The following is a 6,482-nucleotide window of genomic DNA, read 5'->3' as shown; positions in this document are numbered from 1 at the left end:
AACGATTATTCAGTCTCTCCTGGGAAACAGACATTACGACAACAACCGGTTGTTTGTTAGCTCAACACGTTTACACAAAAATTGCACTATTGAACATGGAAGCCACTAAATCCATTAGCAATATGAATGTTTCTCAGGGAACACATCATAATATAGACACAGAGGTGCAGGTGTGCTGTTACTATATGAGACTTTGATATTTATAGTGTAATAAGTGTGGTGGAGGTGGTGTACCTAAGAAAATGAGCCAGACCCCCAGATGAGTGTGTGATCAGCCCATTGGATCAATGGAGAATGTGTGGCTGGAATCAGGCTGAAGCACTCAGAGCACGCTGACTGCAGACACACTGATTGGGCCGATCGAGATGAACACAGGACTTCATCAATAGGAAGCAAATGAAAAGGATCTATTCACAGCTAGCTGGTTCTCTACACTCCACTTCAAGAAAGAAAAAGAAAAAAAAAACTAGGGTTACTTGATGTTTCTGATTACCAGTGTGTTTTTCTACACTTTGCATATTTTTGAATTGTATGTTGATTTAGTAGCCATATTTTGCATGGACATATCTAAATCTATAAAATACCGTATTGACCCAAATATAAGACAATGTTTTTTTCTCTTGGAAATACATCTGAAGAAACGTGGTCGTCTTAAATTCAGGGTCCAGACTTTGACATGTCATTAATACACCCACAATAACAGGTGGCGCCAAATACACGTAAAAAGAGTGTGCGTAATGTAATGTGTGTTGTAATGTTAGACGAAAAACTAAAGAAAAAGAGCGCTTACAGTGGCATGAGTCTTGACTGTTATGTTAGCCTGATGGGACCAAACTTCCTCTGTAAGTGATTTTAAAACGTAAGACAGTAGACAGATTTGAACTACAATAAGATTCCACACCTACTGTTAATGACATTTTGGTAGGCTACTATAAGATGGATAGCCTTATCGTTATATGATTTAAGAAAGAAAAATCTTAATAAATAACAAGATGTGGTTTTCAAAAAGCCTTTTTCCAAAAGGTACATCTTGAAAAAGGGGGGTCGTCTTATATTCAGACCAATATGGTACTATATAAAAATCCAGATAACAAAATGTTTGACAAATGGAAAATAGAATAGAATAGAATAGAATAGAATAGAATAGAATAGAATAGAATAGAATAGAATAGAATTCACACCAGCATCCTGAAAAACCTACTTAGGACAAGCAGTTTGAAAAATGAACAGAACAGAACAGAATAGAAGATGAAGAGTTTTGAATTATAGACTAGACTAGAGTAGAATAGAATAGAATATAATAGAATAGGACAACCTACATATGACAAAGAGAATAGAATAGGATTCAGCATCCCTGAGAACCTACACAGAACAAGTGGTTTGGAAAATGGAAAAAGACAAGAAAACCTACATAGGACAAGAAGTTTGAACATTGAATTAGACTTAGACTTAGAATTAGACCAGTCTAGAGTAGAATAGAATAGAATCCAGCATCCCGAAAAAACCTACTTAAGACAGTTTGAAAAAATATAGAATAGAATAGAACATAACAGAATAGAACAAAATACAATAAGACAATACAACCTACATAGGACAAAAAGTTTTAATATTGAATTAGACTTAGAACTACACCAGGCTAGAATAGAATAGAATAGAATAGAATAGAATAGTCTCCAGCATCCCAGAAAACCTACTTAGGACAAGCAGTTTGAAAAAACATAGTATAGAATAGAATAGAATAGAATAGAACAGAACAGAATAAGACAAGACAACCTACATAGGACAAAAAGTTTGAACATTGAATTAGACCAGGCTAGAATAGAATAGACCAGGCTAGAATAGAATAGAATAGAATAGAATAGAATAGAATAGAATAGAATAGAATAGAATGGTCTCCAGCATCCCAGAAAACCTACTTAGAACAATCAGTTTGAAAGAATATAGAATAGAATAGAACATAATAGAATAGAACAAAATACAATAAGACAAGACAACCTACATAGGACAAAAAGTTTTAATATTGAATTAGACTTAGAACTACACCAGGCTAGAATAGAATAGAATAGAATAGAATAGAATAGAATAGAATAGAATAGAATAGAATAGTCTCCAGCATCCCAGAAAACCTACTTAGGACAAGCAGTTTGAAAAAACATAGTATATAATAGAATAGACTAGAATAGAACAGAACAGAATAGAACAGAACAGAATAAGACAAGACAACCTACATAGGACAAAAAGTTTGAACATTGAATTAGACCAGGCTAGAATAGAATAGAATAGAATAGAATAGAATAGAATAGAATAGAATAGAATAGAATAGAATAGTCTCCAGCATCCTGGAAAACCTACTTAAGACAAGCAGTTTGTAAAAATATAGAATAGAACAGAATAGAACAGAACAGAACAGAATAGAACAGAACAGAATAAGACAAGACAACCTACATAGGACAAAAAGTTTGAACATTGAATTAGACCAGGCTAGAATAGAATAGAATAGAATAGAATAGAATAGAATAGAATAGAATAGTCTCCAGCATCCCGGAAAACTTACTTAAGACAAGCAGTTTGAAAAAATATACCTACATAGGACAAAAAGTTTGAATATTGAATTAGACTTAGAACTACACCAGGCTAGAATAGAATAGAATAGAATAGAATGGTCTCCAGCATCCCAGAAAACCTACTTGGAACAATCAGTTTGAAAAAATATACAATAGAATAGAACAGAACAGAATAGAATAGAATAGAACAGAACAGAATAGAACAGAACAGAATAAGACAAGACAACCTACATAGGACAAAAAGTTTGAACATTGAATTAGACCAGGCTAGAATAGAATAGAATAGAATAGAATAGAATAGAATAGAATAGAATAGTCTCCAGCATCCTGGAAAACCTACTTAAGACAAGCAGTTTGTAAAAATATAGAATAGAACAGAATAGAACAGAACAGAACAGAATAGAACAGAACAGAATAAGACAAGACAACCTACATAGGACAAAAAGTTTGAACATTGAATTAGACCAGGCTAGAATAGAATAGAATAGAATAGAATAGAATAGAATAGAATAGAATAGAATAGAATAGAATAGAATAGAATAGAATAGAATAGTCTCCAGCATCCCGGAAAACTTACTTAAGACAAGCAGTTTGAAAAAATATACCTACATAGGACAAAAAGTTTGAATATTGAATTAGACTTAGAACTACACCAGGCTAGAATAGAATAGAATAGAATAGAATAGAATGGTCTCCAGCATCCCAGAAAACCTACTTGGAACAATCAGTTTGAAAAAATATACAATAGAATAGAACAGAACAGAATAGAATAGAACAGAACAAGACAAGACAACCTACATAGGACAAAAAGTTTGAACATTGAATTAGACTTAGAATTACACCAGGCTAGAATAGAATAGAATAGAATAGAATAGAATAGAATAGAATAGAATAGAATAGAATAGTCTCCAGCATCCCGGAAAACCTACTTAAGACAGTTTGAAAAAATATAGAATAGAATAGAATAGAACAGAATAGAATAAGACAAGACAACCTACATAGGACAAAAAGTTTGAACATTGAATTAGACCAGGCTAGAATAGAATAGAATAGAATAGAATAGAATAGAATAGAATAGAATAGAATAGAATGGTCTCCAGCATCCCAGAAAACCTACTTAGAACAATCAGTTTGAAAGAATATAGAATAGAATAGAACAAAATACAATAAGACAAGACAACCTACATAGGACAAAAAGTTTTAATATTGAATTAGACTTAGAACTACACCAGGCTAGAATAGAATAGAATAGAATAGAATAGAATAGAATAGAATAGAATAGAATAGTCTCCAGCATCCCAGAAAACCTACTTAGAACAATCAGTTTGAAAGAATATAGAATAGAATAGAACAAAATACAATAAGACAAGACAACCTACATAGGACAAAAAGTTTTAATATTGAATTAGACTTAGAACTACACCAGGCTAGAATAGAATAGACTAGAATAGAACAGAACAAAATAGAACAGAACAGAATAAGACAAGACAACCTACATAGGACAAAAAGTTTGAACATTGAATTAGACCAGGCTAGAATAGAATAGAATAGAATAGAATAGAATAGAATAGAATAGAATAGAATAGAATAGAATAGAATAGAATAGTCTCCAGCATCCTGGAAAACCTACTTAAGACAAGCAGTTTGTAAAAATATAGAATAGAACAGAATAGAACAGAACAGAACAGAACAGAATAGAACAGAATAAGACAAGACAACCTACATAGGACAAAAAGTTTGAACATTGAATTAGACCAGGCTAGAATAGAATAGAATAGAATAGAATAGAATAGAATAGAATAGAATAGAATAGAATAGTCTCCAGCATCCCGGAAAACTTACTTAAGACAAGCAGTTTGAAAAAATATACCTACATAGGACAAAAAGTTTGAATATTGAATTAGACTTGAACTACACCAGGCTAGAATAGAATAGAATAGAATGGTCTCCAGCATCCCAGAAAACCTACTTGGAACAATCAGTTTGAAAAAATATACAATAGAATAGAACAGAACAGAATAGAATAGAACAGAACAGAACAAGACAAGACAACCTACATAGAACAAAAAGTTTGAACATTGAATTAGACTTAGAATTACACCAGGCTAGAATAGAATAGAATAGAATAGAATAGAATAGAATAGTCTCCAGCATCCCGGAAAACCTACTTAAGACAGTTTGAAAAAATATAGAATAGAATAGAATAGAACAGAATAGAATAAGACAAGACAACCTACATAGGACAAAAAGTTTGAATATTGAATTAGACTTAGAACTACACCAGGCTAGAATAGAATAGAATAGAATAGAATAGAATAGAATAGAATAGAATAGAATAGAATAGAATAGAACAGAACAGAATGGTCTCCAGCATCCCAGAAAACCTACTTAGGATAAGCAGTTTGGAAAACAAAACATAGAATATAATATAATATAATAGAATATAATAGAATAGAATAGAATAGAATAGAATAGAATAGAATAGAATAGGATAGAATAGAATAGAATAGGATAGGATAGGATGCTGGAGACTATTCTATTCTATTCTATTCTATTAGAATAGCATCCAGCATCCAGGTAAACCTACTTAGGACAAGCAGTTTGAAAAATATAGAATAGAACAGAACAGAACAGAACAGAACAGAACAGAACAGAACAGAACAGAATAGCATAGAATAGAATAAGACAAGACAAGACTAGACAAGACAACTTACATAGGACAAAGAGTTTGAAAACTGAATTAGACTTAGAATTAGAATAAAATAGAATAGAAAATAATTGAATAGAATGGAATGAAATAGAATAAATCTAGACTATAAAAATGTTGTGTAAGCCAGTGCAAACTGACATGCAGAATGTTCTTGGTGATATAGCATGTTGTTATGCAGGTGATGATCTGGGTGGCAGCCAGAGAGTTGCTAAGATGTTGTGCAAGGTTTTTAGTGTGTTGTTTTGCAGTGGCTAGGATTTTGCTACAGTGTTCTGGAGGTTGCTAAGTTGGAGCCCACCCCATAAGTCTCTAGTGCCAATTTCTATTGTGTAGATATGACAAGTGGGTTCTTTGGTTAAGTCTATGGGATGTTTTTGGTTGTTTGATTGTATAGTGAAACAATAGCACACCTCTCCTCAACATGCTACATGATTTGAGGTATCATTTATGATTTTATCAGAAACAGTGTGGATAAGTTACATGTAGTGTAATATTTAAAGCGGGGGTTTAGAAAAAAAAACCTAACCCAAGTATAAGCAATAGTAACAGTAATTTAAATAAATAGATGAGCGACAACACAAACTCTTCTGATATGTTATTGCCTTATATGATATGATATTTTATCTTTCATACAACATAGCCACAGACAAATCCTATGTGTCTTCACAGCTGTATATTGATGTATGCTGTGTAAATTAAAACCTTTGAGATTATGTTGCCAGGATGCATCTGTGGTAACCGAAGAGTGGTAGGTGTGAAATAAGCCTGAAAACATGATGTTAACACCAATTAAAGCTGCAGGTTGAGCGTGATGCTCTTCGAGGAGAGGCCGCATTGTCTGACAAGAGGACCAAACACAACAAAGGTCAGCATGCTGACCTTTATACAGCATTATTTTTAGAAAGCACTCACTGAAAGAAGGTTCTGTGCATATTTCACCTTGACCTATGTATGAAGGAGAGAACTGGAAGCCTGTCTACATACAGGTTTTGCGTTATATTTGCTTTCACAAATACTCATACACACTACACAATAGTTTTCAGCAATCTTCAGTGTCATATGATTTTCCAGACATTTGCTACTCAAATACTTTTTGGGGCTACTGTATTATATTTTACACTTTCCTTTTTAATTTTATTTTATCAAGCATATTCCTATCCTTCCGCCAGAAGTTATAGTCCTTGACATAACAGATGGTTGCTATGCAA

The sequence above is a fragment of the Garra rufa genome, chromosome 1, assembly GCF_049309525.1.
Source record: "Garra rufa chromosome 1, GarRuf1.0, whole genome shotgun sequence".
Lineage (NCBI taxonomy): Eukaryota > Metazoa > Chordata > Actinopteri > Cypriniformes > Cyprinidae > Garra > Garra rufa.
Note: the sequence above shows the minus strand (reverse complement) of the source record.